Raw genomic sequence first — 18,271 nt, 5'->3', positions numbered from 1 at the left:
CTCCTTATAGCGAATACCATATAAGCGTCTTTTTTAAAAATCACAGATGTGTTTTTGTTAAAAAAAAGCCTAGGTATAGTCTCGCTAGCTTCAACCCAAATAAAAGATGGTGGTCCCAATTTTTAATAAAATCGCATCGGAATATGTTTTTTCAAAAAGGCGTTTTCGTGATTTTGACAATAAAGCGACGATATTGAAGATGCATTTTGGTTTTAGGCACAATTTAACTATGAATAAGTAAAATGTTTATCATCATAATTTTGTGAAATATTAGGTAAATAATTTAATAAATAATAGTAATTTTAATAAAAATTGCATTATTACCACTACAAAACTCGTTATACAAGAAACATTCTTCACCATTCAAAAATACCTAATGCCGATAATACAATCGGGATTCGAAGATTTTGGCAGTCATTAGATTTTTTTATGGAAATTAATTAAAAATCAACGCCGCGTGGCCACTCGTAGGACGGACGTGCCCTAAATACTTTCCATTCCCCCTTTTGTTTTACGCCATTTTGTCCGCACACCCATTAAATAAATTTCTATAAAACACTCATTTTTCTATAAAGTTTGAAAATACTTCAAGTGTTTCAAGGGGTAGAGCTAATTATAGAAAAAAATTAATATAATAAAAAATATTATTAGTATTCTACAGGTAAGTAGGTACTTACCTGTAAAAAAGACCTACTTACCACCAAACTTATAGGAAAAACGAGTGTTTTGTAAAAATTTATTAAAAATATTTTATTTGTTTTTGAAGTAAATGTAGTAGTATTTTCAAATAATTGTCTTCGAAAAAAAATATTATAATTTATCTTGAATCCTAAAATGTATAAGGTTCTATGTCAAGGTTAAGATATATTCAATAATGTCATTATGCGACTAATTTGAAGAGATTTAGCACCGACTACCCAATAACTTTGTTCTCAGTAAATTTTTCATTGTACCGATCTATTTAAAAAGCAAAACTGGTGGCAACGGTTACGGTCTACCGAGCAGACTACCAATGTATAGGGTGGTACAGTCACTCACACAGAAATACACTTTTTGTTGCTATTTCGCAAACCTCGCGTCAATGATTATAATACGCTTTGTGAATAACCGTACGCTATATGAACCTAGTTACCTACAAATTCATAACGTAGCCCAAAACTTTTTGAGATTTTTACTTACCACTTTTCTTGAGTGTAATGGCGGCAGAACGAATCTAATCGACTTTATAAGAACATTTTGCCAGAAACTGTGAGTGCCATATGCTCTTCGAATTTTGTTTCTGCTTATAATCAAGCGTTTCAGAGCGTAACTGGCCTTAGAATTTATGTACGAAATTAAATTTCTGTTGCGCGAACATAATTTGACTAAGCACGTTACATCTGTTGCAAATTTTGCTATCAAGCGAGATAATCATAGAGAATGTTAATTTGGATGTTACAAAATTTAATACAGTAAGTATATTATTTGATTATCAGAAAAGGAAACGTGAAATACTTACAATAGTTGTTCTTTCCACAGCAAATCACGTCTTGTTACTTCAGCAAGATTGTGAAATACCTGTAACAATAAACGATTGAATCGTTAACCTCTAAACTGACTTACATTTTGAACTGTATTCAGTATAGCGCAGGAACCAGAAAATAAAAGCATCATTAAAAACAAAATAAAACGTTTAAAGTCCAAATCAGGCTTTTTCTTTTTTTCTTCAAATTAAATATCCTGTACGTACATAACAAAGATTTAACACCGACATACCTATGACACATTCCCTTCATATCGTACAAATCGTAGCGCCCACGAGCATTCACGAAACCGCGAGGAAGTCCTCCAACGAGATGGAAGGACGACATCGCACGGCACGCAAGATATGACTGGATATCGATAACCCAAGATCGTCGGAAGTGGAAAAACATGGAAGAGGCCTACATCCAAAATTGGATATCAATTTAGGCTGATTTAGATAGATAGATAACAAAAACAGAGTTCAGAATACAAAACATCAAGATAAATATCGTACATATTCAAATACCGTTGATAGTGAATCTGTGAACTGTAAAAATATGAAATGAAAGTCTACAGAATGGAAGTCGATATCAACGTTGATATGAAAATCGAATTCCCTCAGTAATGAGTTTAAAGTTGGAATTACAGTGTCCGTGGTTTCACAATCCCTCGTGTAAATATTCAGATTAATGAAACATCACTTGGATTCCAATTAAGTAGGTATCCATATCTACCTGGATGCTGTTTAACAGACGTATTTCAAATTACTTAACTCAATTGTGTTAGAAAATGGGTCTTGATATCAAATTTATTTTCGCGTTTAGGTTAGATATTTGAAACTTTAGGAACCTAATATTTGTCGATAAGATCTTTACTCTTCTTCTATCGTGTGGGTTGAGGTATTACCAACCCCGTCAACACAAGTGTCAAGGTTACTATTGAGCCGCCAAAGGCCCCTGACATAGCTCATTTAACGACTACTTTAATCAGTAAGTAGTAACCGAGACCAACAGCTAAACGTGCCTTCCGAGTCATCTTACTTTCGGACAATCAGGTGATGAGCCTGTAATGTCCTAACCAAACTAGGGATCACAAAGTGTTTTTTTTTTTTGTGATATGTCTCCGGATTTGAACCTAGGACCTCCTATTTACTGATAATTCGAGAAATTCATTATTTCGCAATATTTTTTACGTGCAAAAACGGAGTAATCAATTACTCCGTTTTTGCACGTATTTATGGTGAAGCCGGTGTGAAATCTTCTTCTTCTTCTCTCGTGTGGGTTGTGAGGTGGATTACCAACCTCATCAACTCTGATGGCAGGGTTACTATTGAGCCGCCAAAGGCGCCAAAGTTGTGAAATAGGAATAAGAATCCTAAACATTTTTTCTTCCACTAGAAGGGAACTCTTTAAAGTGAATATAAAGCTTTCTGAGTTTCATAGGTATCACAGGCGCAGCTGTCATCAATAAAACATGTGTTTTCTGACCGTGGTCCAACGTTTTAATTCCACTAAAAGCGCCGATCTCATTGTGGTCCGCCCGATGATTCGGGATTTCATACGATCCCCTTCATGCAGCGTATACTTTACGTTTCAGCCAAAACTCGTTTTCAGTGAAAACGCGTTTTGTCAAATTAAAACTAGCTTTTATTACAGGTCTTTCTTTAAACTAGAATTAAGCTGCGGCTCTGAAGCTGCTGTTATCAGCATACTAACCTTACTGACTTGGTAACGAAGCTAACCTAACCTATTTATTCGGTCCTTGATGAGAGTGGAAGAAGCGAAAGTGATGGAGTCAGGATCGTAGAATTGGCATACATCTTCTAAACATAAAATAAAATAAATAAAAATTAAAGTTTAAAAACTAAAACCCGACTACGGAAAATTCACACTCTAAAAAGTCACTATTCGACTTTTTAGAGTGTGAATTTTCCGTAGTCACTATTCGACTTTTTAGAGTGTGAATTTTCTTAGAGGGTTTTAGAGGGATTTAGTTTTTAAACTTTAATTTTTATTTATTTTATTTTGAAGTCTTATTTCTTTGGATATCGTGATTTTGATACGTGTTTCATGCAAAACTTGGAGATCAAACGTATCCAGACCAGTCTAAGCAGTTATGTTATCAATTCAACGTAATTACCCGCAAGTAAAAGCTAGTAATATGTACATATTTGAAATGTGCAAATTAAAACACATAACCCTCCTTTTTGATTCGTCGCAGTCAGGTAAAGTGAAATATTTTACTTTTTTACGATATAATTATTACATATGAACGGTACAAGTACCTATAGGTAATAATATCATAGGCAGTAACTCCCAGGTGGTTTTACAGAGCATTGTAAGTTAAAAGCTTTAGTTATCCCGGATAAAGAAGATCTCTTTAGTTTTACTACTTTGAGTAGAGTTTATTACTCCGCTGGGTTTCACAACACAACCTCTGTCATTGTGCTTTTAAACCCGATCCTCAAAAGATGTGGTGAAGTTTTTTTTTCTTATTGTGTTTTATTTACTTTGATAAGAGCACAGACTTTATCTCTCTTTTTGGATATAAACATTAAGAATTATTATATTTCGTCTAAAAGGTACAAAGCTATTATAATAGCTTCGCATTCTAATTTATTTTATTAGTACCAACGACAATTCGGATATTATTAGATTTAAATCCTTAATCTAGTACATGGTTTGAATGATGCCGTTAAACCACGGAGGTTTGGTATTAAAATTATATACTTATTAATGTATTAAAAAGCGATTTTTTTATAATTCTACGCTTTAAAAGCAATTCCACTCTTAAAGAAAGCATAATCTGCGCCAGAAGGGGTACCCCACGTTTGAAATGAATTGTTGCGTTAACAGCGACTCCCCGAACGGCGATTCCCGCTACGGCGAGTCTGTTTACCGCAAGTGGCTTGACGTCTCGTCTGTCATTTGCATGTACAGTTCAAAACACAATTTTAATCACGTTACATACAATATTTTTTTCCACTAAAATAATTGCATTTTAAATTAGGGTTGTAATATTTTGTTTATTAACGACTTTATTTCAGAGCTGAGATTCAATTTGGCTGTTCTTTTCGGACAGAAATTCCTCTGCTAATAAAGGCTCCGAACCTAATTGTGTTATAATCGCGGCGATCTCTCGCGGTTCGGTACAAAAAGGGTTTGTAAACTTCCAGATAATGTTATGGGGATCCCCGTTAATTTTACAAACAAACAGTGTCCACATAAATTATACTACACGAGACACTGTTTACTCTATTCCTTTACTCTAATTATAAATTATACCCACCTTTTGTATACCGGCCGCTTTGCTCATGAAAATAAAATTGGTTGAATTTCTAACGGGAACAGTTTTAACCCTATGAAGCTTGCGTCGAAATTCTGTCGAAATTTTCCCAACATTTCTAACATTACTTAAAAAGGAGCTGAAATGTATAAAACCATAAAAGACGAACGACCTTAAGTTAGAGAATTTTCACCTTTCAGAAAAAAGTTTTTTAAAGAGACCGATCAAGTAATTAAAGTATATTCCAATCAATTATAGAAAATAACAAATAGTCCTTAATAGGTATTGGTTGTAATATTTTCATTGTTAAAGCTAAAACTATACCCACTACTTTCATAAAACAGAACAAAAAATATAACTTTAAAAACTAAAAAACCCGATTACGGAAAAATCACGCTCTAAAAAGTATGGAACAAGAAAATATTCTTTTTTATTCTCTGAAATTCTTCCGAATAGTGATGTTTAGCAGATTGCTGTAGTCGCATGCCGAGGTAAGCAAACTCCTAGGAGAGGTTGGCATCCGCAGTCGGGTTTTAGTTTTTAGACTTATATTTTTATTTAAATTATTGTGGTATCTTATTCATTAAGATAACGTGCTTCCATTAAGTATTTATGCAAGGCTATAGAACCTATTCAGAATATGGCTGAGCAGTTATGTTATCAATCAACATAATTCTCGAGTAAACACAAGCAAACCCGCAAGTAAAAACTAGTAACTAATTAAGCTCTTTCATTTGATACCCGTAACAGCCTCCGTAGGTCTAGGTCCGGGTTCGATTCCCGATGGGGACACTGTCGAAATCACTTTGTGAGACTGTCCTTTGTTTAGTAAGGACTTTTCAGGCTTGAATCACCTGATTGTTCGGAAACGTAAGATGATTCCGTGCTTCGGAGGGCACGTTAAGCCGTTGGTCCCGGCTATTAGCCGTAAAAACACCTCCACCAACCCGCAGTGGGGCAGCGTGGTGGAGTATGCTCCATACCCCCTCCGGTTGATTGAGAGGAGGCCTGTGCCCAGCAGTGGGACGTACGGTCACGAGCATTAATATGTATACACTTTGGTACCCTGTCACATTAACTTTTTAGACAAATTGAACTGTAAGTCTCACTAAATGTCAAATATATTAGTGCGACAGAGTCCTAAAGTGGGTACATTATATTGCTCATGACTGTACATAGGCTGTTTATGTATGTATGTATTTCATACCCAACACAACACAATACTATTGGAAAATAAGAACATTTTGCGTCCTCAACGCTGTTAGTGACATCTCATTTGTGAAATTCTGACAAGTGGTTTAGAAGTTAGGCTCATACATACATAAATAGCGGTCAAACACATAACCCTCCTTTTTGCTTCACCGCAGTCGGGTATAACAAACAGTAGGTAAGTTCGTGCTTTGTTTGTTAAACTAATAACCCGGAGTGGACCCATAATAATAAGTGCACTGTACAAAGTATACGTTTCACGACGCATTATCTTATTCAAATCTTAATCTACAATCTTAGCAGAACGACGCATCCCAACTTTTTATTCCTGCAGATATTAAATAGACAGAATAGAACATACTGCAAACAAATAAAATGTTCCCGTACACTTGTTTCCAACTGTAGCTAAAAGCCCATAAAGAGATAGAACACGTTAAAGCAATCGTACGGGAAGTTTTAATTTAATTATCAAGACAAACGTGGAGCAGCCTGCGGTAGGTGTTCCGACGAGGAAACAATTAAACCGACTTTTAGCAATATACAAACACACTTGTGAATCACATTAGTCTAAACTACTTTATTATCTGTGAGATAGAAGAGGATAGAAGTCCATTTTCTTCAGGTTTATTTTATTTGGTTTATTTTATTTTATTGGTGTGTCAGAATCGAAGCAAATGGAATTCTATAGTCTCTGCTTACCCCAGTGGGAAATAGGCGTGAGTTTATGCACGTATGTAAGTATCTTATTAATATGCTAATTAAATACTGTTTGTTCATAACCTCTCTACGTCTCAACAGACTAGATGTTGTTTTCTTTTTATGGTGAATGTTGTGTTCACTTGTAATAGGCTTACACATAAGTAACTGTTTTACTTTGTTTAATTATGTTCTAACTAAATGTTATAATGTGCATAGCTGTAAGTGATCCATAAATAAATAAATAAATAAATACGTCACATAAAAAGGGCATAAAAGATGCCCACGTCAATGCAAAACTGCATTATAAGCTTTTATTTTATCTCAGGAGTCACGATTATGGAGGATTTACTACAATGACATTGTACGCCTAATATATTTTATTTATAGGGCAAACCGTATTACCACATCATCGGTACCTTTGCATTGAAAGTCAAATAATAACATACATAAGCCAATTTTGGATTATTTTTTTAGGGTTGATGTGGTTGGTAATCCACCTCGCAACCCACACGACAGAAGAATATTAGTATTTGTTTCCAAGTATAGCAAAAATGCGACATTCAATAGAAAATACATATTTACTACCCCTACTCCCTAATGAGGTTGGTAGAGAAACAAGTAATCAAAGACAAAACTAGTCAAATCAATTACATAACATAAACTGCCTATATACGTCCCACTGCCGGGCACAGGCCTCCCCTCAATCAACCGGAGGCGGTATGGAGCATACTCCACCACGCTGCTCCACTGCGGGTTGGTGGAGGTGTTTTTACGGCTAATAGCCGGGACCAACGGCTTAACGTGCCCTCCGAAGCACGGAATCATCTTACTTTTTCGGACAATCAGGTGATTCAAGCCTGAAAAGTCCTTGCCAAACAAAGGACAGTCTCACAAAGTGATTTCGACAATGTCCCCATCGGGAATCGAACCCGGACCTCCAGATCGTGAGCCTAACGCTCTAACCACTAGACCACGGAGGCTGTTAGTCAAATCAATTATTTTTTACTAAACGTCAAAACACGAAATTACTGATGGAACTTGTATGAAAAGGCACACTAACGTCATAGAAAAACGTGATAAAATATCGGCCTTACTATTACATTTTTCTTGATAACAATTCATAAATAAGTTTAATATAAAAAACAAAATGTTTTTCGTTAGTTTTAGGTCTGTCAGAATTTCATAATTTATCTTGAACCTAGTACACAACCCAATTGCAGCCACTGTTAATACGAGGTCCTAAGATAGTATGATGAACCTTAAGATGACAAGGGATCGGCCTATCGCGCATGACAAGAAACATAGAAAAATGTGTTTACGGAGTAAAGAAATGTATGATTTCTTTACTTGGCAGCTGACTGAAAAATAATTAGCTTAACTCTCAGCTCTGCAACGAGCACACTTGTGAATAGTGGTCTATTTTTACCCACAGTGAGTCTCAAGCCTTTGTTTCTATCCGTTAATTAAATTGAACCACAACTCCGCTGAAAAATGACTCCAACTTTTTCAAAGCATTCGTTGCGTCTGTCCTTTTATCGAATCGTCCGGGAGAGCCAGGTTAAATGAAGGACTCTGCAAAAAAAATCTGTTTGACGAACATTTGAAGAGAATTCGTGACTGTATGGATTTTATGAACAGCAAAATTGATGCGGAATTGAGTAGGCTATGTTTGGGAATTCACTCAGATAGGTGAGTCAAAACGTTCACAGAATGATGAACGTCGCAAAAGCAGAGGCATACCCAAAAGATGGAAACACGATCTAAATGCCTGAACAGGGAATATTATTATGTTAGAAAAAAGATGACGAAACAGCACAAAGAAAAATAACCCACAATCGCAAATTTATCTAGCTCTTTTCCACTTAACCTGACGTCGCAAAAAATAAAGTAACACTTTTAAATTACTGTAGAGAAGCGGAATCGCTTTACAATAGTAATTAATGGACTCTGCGGCAAAACTTTATCATATTTTACATTTTACTAAAGAAAAAATATACAAAAGTAATAAAAACAGTTACAAAGCAAAAAAAGCTTTATATTTTATCCGCCCAAACCATGAGCCAAAACTAAGCCGTCGTCGATTTAATGCTTTGTACGGGACGTATACAGCGTGTTGATAAAACAATTAATGTAAGTACCATGATTCATTTTTATACGAATTACAGTAACAAAGGCCTGAGAACCCCGTCGCGTCGGCGCGGTCGACGATTTCCCTCATTTAGCGGTTATCGCTATCGGCCCACTAGAGTCGATTAATTATTCAAATATAGTCCCCTCAGACGACGCCCAGAGCCGAAGTTCGCGCCCAACTGGGCACCCATAGATCTGTTGTCTTAAATTTTGTGCCGGGTGACTCTCCAGCATTCCACCAATAGGGAGCCCTATTTGTCCGGCCAAGTAGTTAATGTCAAATGCGGTAAATCTTCAATACAATGTTATTAAAAATATATAACGATGTTCTAGAACTCTAGGGAAACCTATAAATAGCTTAAGTTTAGATAATAAGTGTTGTTAAATAATATGTTTTTATAAAGCTGTTGGTTTTCTCAATAAACATAAAAATAAAAAATAAAATTACCTATTTGACTATAGTAAGCGAAATGATAGAGTGAGGGAGTGAACCCATTGCTTACTCTTTCATTAACTAAAGTTTCTAATATGTCGTCTGGAGTACAAAGGAGAAGAAAAATAGAAGAGAAGTAATTAAAAAGCATTGTTCAAAAGCCATTTGTTTTTGAAGATTGACCAAAATTTTCAGAGCGGCCTGTGGATATGCAAAACGACAAGGCTATCCCCAATATTGCGTTAGGTCAGACAAATTGGGATCAGCTAGTGAATATATTACGGTCCACACTAGCCATCGGTTTGTTAATCGTTTCCTGTTATTTATGGACGTTTTCCCTCTTTATCTTAGAGCCACCCAGTTTGGGTGATAACCAAGTTTGATTGCTTTTGGGGTGCTCTTGTCGATGGTTAGTTTGCTAGCCACGTTTAAACTGTGATTCAAATTAAATCAATGAACTTGGTGGTATATTTTTAATATTTATAAATATTACACTCCTAGGTACATTTCTATACTTGTATTTGGCAATGCAGAAAACACAATGATAATTTAATTAACTTTTTAATCAAGGAAAAAGTCTTATTGTAAGGAGTTTATATACGTTTACCTACATGAAAAAAATAAATCTAATTAAAAAGTACATGAGAGCACTCTGAATCAATACATTCGTATACAATTGGCAACAAGAACTACCGCAGTTTACGGCAAAACATCTTTGCCGAAACAGATATAAAAATCGCAGCGCCAAACTCAAATTCAAAAATAACATTTTTGATTATTCAGTTGGTAATATCAACATTTGATAACATTTTGTCATATAACACATATTTTAACCGACATTTTGAGTCTCAATTTGTAAATTGCAAGCATTAATATATCTTTAACACAACTCGTCGAGTTCGATTTATTTCGATCCCACGTAATTAATATCTAAATTGAAATTTACATACTCATCGTAATAAACATCCCTTTAGGTCGGCATTATTTCATTATAAGCGAATGTAATTATCTGCTTGCAACGGAACGCAAACTGTAAATGGAATAGGCGGAATAGGGGTTTAATTGCATACCAAATCGTTTTCATAATATCAAAACCAAACTCAATACTTATACACTTTTTACTAAAGGAAATTTCACTGAATTTCAATAAGTTGTACCCATAATAATAATTTTCATTACTCTCAACTGGCAAGTTGAAATATTTCACGATCATTTTCATAAAACTCACATTTTGTTCATGCGAATTCGGATTACTTCATCCAATTGTTTTCTTAATAATCCTGTATTCATTTGGCAAAAAAACTTTGTTCCCTTTTCGTCGCTTCTTTTGCATAAAGTGGGTTGCAAACATAAATTGTAGGCCCCGGACAAATTGCGTTCCGTCCGTAATGTATTCGGTTCAGTATTGCGCCGCACATTCGTACGTGTCAGTGGATTCGACTAAATGAAACTTTTCTCACTTATTCCGCTTTTAATCAGTTCGGAATTAGGAGTAATTTGTCATGGCCGCCGGCTGCAGGCGAACGCGCACGGCGCCAGACTCGGGAATTTTATTTCGGGAAATGTATAGCATTTGTCTATTTGCTATATCTTGCCGTATCTGGTGTGAATTTTATACATTATATGGCCATTAAGAAAATTATCCTAGCTAGCTCGAAAATATTTACATTTTAAGTAAATTGAAATGCAATCAAACATTCCATTTAGGTGACCGTCAACCCTCAACAAGGTTTCACCATATCACGAAGTAAAATATACGTCCACAGGATATTGACTTACTTTCTCTATAGTTTTAAAGGGTACTTAGACAGTCTATAAATCAAATAGATAGGTCGGCGAAATGTCTGTTTCATCGGGGCTTGGTCGCAGTGAAATATGAGCGGATTATACTTGCTTGTGTGGAAATTCCACCCATTACGTCTAATAATACTATTAAATCTCTATATTTATTGAGACGCGTAACTACTCCTTAAATCATTTAGGGTCACCTTGCGGATAAGAAACCCCTTCTGTCTATTTAATGTCTTCGAGGATGATAAGCCTGCGGCGAAAAAGTATGGTGAATTTCCGTTTTTCTTTCCTTAATATATCATTCTATGAAAGACCAAAAACTAGAAAAATGGTAAGAATGACCCACATTTTATGTGAGCATTGGAAACTATCTTAAGCTGACATTTCTCGAAATAAAAGAAATTAACTTGCAATTTAAAACAAAAGTTTGTATAGGACTGGAGTCCAAGACGCTAAACAATTCACACGCTTTTGAATATTTAAATGTCACTGCTTTAGACACTGTAAAAAAAAGGGTTGGTCTTCTTCTATCGTGTGGGTTGTGAGGTGGATTACCAACCTCATCAACCCTGGTGTCAGGGTTATTAGTGAGCCGCCAAAGGCCCCCGACATTACTCATGTAACGACTATGTACTTACATCAGTAAATAGTAACCGGGACCAACGGCTTAACGTGCTTTCCGAAGCACGGATCATCTTACTTTCGGACAATCACGTGATCAGTCTGTAATGTCCTAATCAAACGGGTTGGTAAATCCTGCTTATTGACAATCACTATGTAAAAACAAGATTCAAAAAAATCGTCGATCCAGTCGATACCTACGCTTTCATGCACGAATCGTATTACAAAACGAGTATGCTGATTAGAATCTAAGTGCTTGTTAATGAACGAGAAAAAAGATAAACCGTTCAGCGCCGACGAGTCTATTGTCCAGAAAGACCATTGAGTTGACTTTTAATTAAAGTCGTCCACATTCTCCATTATGCAGAACATTTTTAACAACCCCCATGGTTCTAGTCGGTTGTACCTATACAAGTATACTTATATACAGTGAACCACGCTTGTTATTGAATGTTCTACACTGATGAAATAAAAGCATGGATGTTCTATATGTCTTTTAGAGGTTTTTTTTTTCATTTGAAAGTATTTTTTTACTCGGTAATAAAATATCATTTCTGTCATCATTTTCTTTTTTTTACGTTAGTGCTAACTTATAATTACTATGTTTATTCAATCAATTTCTGGTAGAGCTATAAACTTAATAGTTGAGTTCCTTTTTTTTCCATAAGGTTTATCATATCCTCTTAGGACTTCGTATCAATAGTGTCTGCAAGTTGTCTTTCATTACTTGGGGCTCTACCCACCTCATGAGGGATTACGTACGTTTACGTGAGTTTATGTTTATGTGTGTATTCATTATTATTCATTTAATGTTGAAAACACACAAATATTACAATTAAATTGTATTGCTAAACCTTGTAACTTTGTCTCAATGCAATATTCCGCTATTATTACAGGTTGTATATCGGCAATATAGTAGTTAATATATATACTGAGTATTTTTTGTACAATACAAGTTTTCCATTCGTATAACGATTCCTACAAAGTTTGTGTAAGTAACAATCAAATGCGCGAATTATGAAAAACATCTAAGTAGCATCTTAACTTTAAACAAGACTTTATGTTTACGACAACGAATTTATTCCAACCTCCGGAACACGATGAAGATGTTATTGAAAAACTTTGAACGACAATTAATATTGCTCTATGTTACTGACAGTCGTTGTCTGGTGTTGACTGTGAACTCTGATTGGATTATGTTCGATCGGAAAAACCCTCGTTTCACTGAGTGTTCAGCCTATTCAAACTTAGGCACAAGTCCTTGAATCCGCCAAAATTGTGAGGTTCAGCTAAAAGTTTTGATAGGATTAGATGAACGACACGGATTACTATTTTGGCTGCTTAGATCCGCGGAGACCCATGTTAGTCTATAGGTTGCAATTTTTAGCAGCAAAAAGCAGATTAAAAATTGATCTTCTTCTATCGTGTCGGTTCTGAGGTGAATTACCAACCACATCAACCCTGGTGTCAGAGTTATTATTGATCCGCCAAAGGTTTACATGGCTCATGTAACGATTACAATTGAAAAATTTTTTATTGACAATTAAAATTGATTAATTTTTACATTATCAGACATGTTTCAACATTTGCTTTTATTATTGCTTCTACTAGGCAACAAAGCGAAATATTTTTCTTCATCCTGCGCCATACAATGATGTAAGCATGACACATTATGGGTTATTGAAGGAACTCAGATCAAAAGCAAGTTTACAGTGTCTTTAAAACATTCGAAGAATTCAAACTTTACTTAATGGGAACGTCAAATTAATGTGCCCTCTGAAGCACGAAATAAATTTCCTAAACATTTACTTACTCATCAAATGATTGACGGCTCCATAAGCCGTTTAATTTTGCTCAGCATTTTCAATTAACGAGCGCATCTTTCCTAGACGTCCGCCATTATCGTATTGTAGATAAAAATAAAGATAAAGTCTTAAAACAACTAGATATGTATAGTATCAGTCCTCATGCAGCTAGACAGTGTTGTCTAAATGGTCAAACGACATGTGATTGCGTGGAAGCCTGTAATTGACACTGGAAAGTAATAGCTGGATGACATGGCACGAGGAAAGGAGAACACGAGAAAAGAACCTCATATCGACATTATTTCTTACAGAATGTGATTGGGCCTTATGTTGGCCTCCAACCTACTGCTTCATTGGTATATTACTCTCATATGCATACTTATGATTTATGATCTGATACCACCCTTCACAAATCGATGCTGATGTCGCGAACAGCCGTACTTAAAAGCAATTTTTGGCGAAACTGATTCATACCTTTTACAGTTGTCAATAAGACACAAATTAGCAAAAAAATACAGATACGTCAGTTAGCAAAGTCAGCCACGAAATGTGTCTACCTGCATTCAATATAGCAGCTCCTTGGTCCAGTGGTTGAGCGATAGGCTCACAATCCGGAGGTCCCGAATTCAAATCCCAGTGGGGACATATCACAAAAAACACTTTGTGATCCCTGGTTAGATTAGGACATTGCAGGCTGAGCACCCGCTTGTTTAAAGTAAGATGATCCGTTGGTCCCGGCTACTATTTACTTGGTTAGTATGTAGTCGTTACGTGAGTTGGCGGCTCAATAGTGACCCTGATACCAGGGTTGATGAGGTCGGTTATTGACCTTACAACACACACGAAATAAGAACATCTCCTACAAAATACCTAGAATAATAAACATACCCAACAACATACTTTGGTCCCTGAATGGAAATTAATAATCTCTGAAAACCGCACAGTAACACAATGCCAATACAGAGGTTTTTATAACTAATAAAGCATATCTCCAACACATTCCTCGAAACATCCCATACAGTCAGGGTAGTATAAGGAATGTTGCATATTTCGTAAACAGTAATAAAGGACGAAAGCTCATTAATACAAACTGCCGCAAAATCCCAACGGCGCCGGGTTCCAGTTAGATATTGGGATATTTAACTATCCGGATATTTAGGCATTGGATATTTGCAGCGATGACCGCATCCCTAATTAATTTTCAGCCATAATTGCCAAATGTTTGCTACATGCGATCGAAATGCATCGGGTGATCAAACACGACTGATTTAGACGGATTGTTGTTGGGGAATTACACCAAATGCATTTTCGGTGCACATGTTTGACTAGCATATGTAATTATGTTACGTTAATAGGGAACGGATTACATTTAGAGATGGTCTATTACATTTTGTGTCACAAGAGCTGATTCAGAGAATAAATTGCTCGGCAATGATGAATAACCGATCAAGTATAGGTTATTGTCTAAATTCTGGTTACATAATGAACTTACTCAGTAAATGTATCTTTAATAAAAATAAAACAATATTTACAAAAGTAATCAAAACATTTTGTCTGGGAGATTGAAGCAGCTTTGGAAGTATTGAATATACTTAAGGGTGCTCCTTCACTTAACATTACAAATCCGAGCATTACATGTAACGATACAATTTTTAATATGTTGAAACAACTTGCAACATAAATGCATGCGAATGCTCGTGCAAAGGTGGGTACTGACTGGTGTTACGAGGCGTAATGTAATGTATTACACAGCGAGCGATCGTGCTGTCAGTACAGAAGGCGCTTGTAGCGAGCATCAACACTGATTTTAAGCACATGACGTAACATATCATGCTCGCTGCGAATGGTACAATACGCCTCGTAACACCGGTCAGCAACCACCTTAAAGGTACTCCTTCACAGCGAGCATTCGCCTGTAATGTAACATTACATCGGTGAGGGAGGAGAACCGCTAATAAGCAAATATGCAGTATTGTAACTTAATTCTCAAAATCAATTCATAATTATTACATTACAGGGGAATGCTCCCGGTGGAGGAGTACCTTAAAGTAACACTGAATGGTGTTACAAAGCGTAATGTAACGTGTTACTCAGCAAGCGTTTGTGCAGTCAGTACAAGGAAACAAGGCGTTCTTTGCGAGCATCATCACGGATTTTAGCACACGGCGTAACATAATTATTATTCTTCAAATTGTACATTACGCCTCGGCCAGTACCCACCAATATTGTAATTTTACACCGACGAATGTCAAGGAGGCAATATGTAATGTAATGCTCGAAATCGAATCTGTTATCTTACATTACAGGCAAATGCTCGCTGGCAAAAAAGCACCCTTAAGGTACTTCTTCACCGGGAGCATTCCCCGGTATCGTAATAATTATGATTCGATTTTGAGCATTACGTTACAATACTGCATAGCTGCTTAGTATGTTCTTCTACCTCACCGATGTAATGCTTGGATCTGTAACGGTACATTACAGGCGAATACTCGCGGTGAGGGAGCACCTTAAAACGAAATACAAGAAATAACAGCGAAAATTTTAAAGGTGGCCGTTCCGCATTTCCGCAAACGCAAATTAAAATACAAAAACCGTTTCAAGTATCCCACAGGCAATTAAGTGTAACTTTCCTGATTTATAATCGACGAATCCTCGGCATTATCAACAAAAAGGAAATAATAATTTCAAGATTAAATTTCTTCGCGGCTTACGTATTAAATTTACAGTTAAGCCCGAAATTACCGGGGCATTTGGTGGAATGCCCAATTTGCTTAGAAGGGTCCGGCACTCACTGTGCAGTGATAACAATACTGTAATGACGATTCTGTAGGGTAATGTTCCGGAACTTCAAAAATGTTGCAAAAAATACAGGTTGCAAATTTTATTCTACAAAACTCTAGAGCGTGTAGTTCATAAGTATATCGATAAATTAGTTTAAACCATTATTTCAATGTATTACTGTGCGATTTCAAATGTATAAGCGGAGTATCCATTTTCTGATTCAATTTTCTTGGAAATTGTTATTCAGGAGCCAAAACCAAGTGATATCTAAATGGAGTTAGAGGGCAACCATGTAATTTGATTCCGTAGTTCACTCACAGCACTCGAATCACTTAAATAACTGAATTTCAAAGCCAATACCAAAATGGATCCGCTCTAACTCAGTATATACAAATTAGTGCAACTGAGATACCATACAGTTTGCAACAAATTGTGGAAAATGTTAACCGCATTTCTGTACGCTCCCGTTTTAAAATATGTTTATAAGTAGGTACTTTAGAACCATCTCGCATTAACATATCGTCGCCTAGTAAAACCATGTAAGCCTTTTTGAAAAATTACATTCTTAAGTGACGTGTAAAAATTGAGACTACATTTTTTACCTGGATTGAAACTAGCGAGTCCATTGTTCGCAATATACTCTTCAGAGCTTGTTAACAAAAATCACATGCGAATATGAAAAATGCGTAGTTTTCACTATACGACAACGATGTGACATTCAGGAGCACAAGACGTCTAAATAGTAACGCTGACACTAGGACTGCTGAGACTGATCATCCGCCATGAAAGAATATAGTACTTTAACATAATATTTGACTGAATACGAGTACTATTCAAGAAACAACATTACCCTAGAGTGCTCTAGATAGCTAGATAGAGTTTTACAAGGTATTAGTTATGGATTGTGCAGCGCTTTCAGATTCCTGTCAGCAAGAAAGTGGTTTCCAATTGTGCGAAACAACTTTAAGAAACCTGAGAAATCCCGGGCTTACCTACAAGTTGTGAAGACAACACAGCCATAAACCCACAAACTTTTGCCGCTTAAAAGCTATTTAGCAGTGGCTTAAACAGTAAGCTCAGTTTAAAAAAACAAGCTATACAGATGAAATAAATAATACTTATCAACTTTTAACATGTGGGGAGTTAAAAAGGCCACATCGAAGTATCATCATCATCAGCCCATTAACGTCCCCACTGCTGGGGCACGGGCCTTCCCTATGGATGGATAGGGAGATCGGGCCTTAAACCATCACGCGGGCCCAGTGCGGATTGATGGTTATTAACGACTGCTAATGCAGCCGGGACCAACGGCTTAACGTGCCTTCCGAAGCACGGAGGAGCTCGAGATGAAAACTTTTTTTTGTGGTCACCCATCCTATGACCGGCCTTTGCGAAAGTTGCTTTACTTCAACAATCGCAGGCCGAGCGCGTTAACCGCTGCGCCACCGAGCTCCTCATAAATATCCTCAGAAATATTGCCTTTTGACATTTGTTCGCATTGCAATATTGTTTTTAGATGAATTGCTTCGATGTGGCCTTTTTAACCCGTCTGATTTCCCTTGCGTTATCCCGTTTCGGAAGGTCCGCTTACCTAACTTGAAGATTTGATGGGTCCAATATTTACAGGACTTAACTATGCTTAAAATTTACGAAATGACATCTTTACTGTTAATAATTTCGTTTAAAATTGGTGATTTGGATCCTATACGTATATCCCAGTATCTTTTAGTGAGTATTTTTTTGATTATCTTTATAAGCTGGCAACTTTCTAATTAAAACTCAATTGAACTTCAGACTGTCAGTAGTTACTTATTACCGACACGTCAAGTATGTTCATTCATTAATATTAAGGCGACATGTGATCTCTAAGGTGATGAGCAGATATAAAGGTCATGTGGACACGATCTCCATATATCTTGAGCCCCCTTCATCAATCACCTTTCTATCGCCGGTTATTCAACCCATAGCTATTCAAGTCAAACTACCGTCGGAATATTTTGTTGCGTCCGCTCGC

The 18,271-nt window shown here is 36.3% G+C and overlaps 1 protein-coding gene across 3 annotated transcripts in view; it reads right to left on the bottom strand.

Moving 5' to 3' along the window:
• LOC126368690 (uncharacterized) overlaps positions 1 to 18,271 on the bottom strand; it is a 169,409-nt gene that overhangs the window by 90,833 nt on the left and 60,305 nt on the right. For all 3 annotated transcript variants that reach the window (XM_050012800.1, XM_050012798.1, XM_050012801.1), the window contains one exon: positions 1,499 to 1,557. The gene's annotated coding sequence lies outside the window, so the exon portion shown is untranslated. The remainder of the gene's footprint in view (positions 1 to 1,498; positions 1,558 to 18,271) is intronic.

Source organism: Pectinophora gossypiella, chromosome 8 (assembly GCF_024362695.1).
Source record: "Pectinophora gossypiella chromosome 8, ilPecGoss1.1, whole genome shotgun sequence".
Lineage (NCBI taxonomy): Eukaryota > Metazoa > Arthropoda > Insecta > Lepidoptera > Gelechiidae > Pectinophora > Pectinophora gossypiella.
The sequence above is the reverse complement of the archived record's forward strand: the minus strand, read 5'-3'. Positions and strand labels throughout refer to the sequence as shown.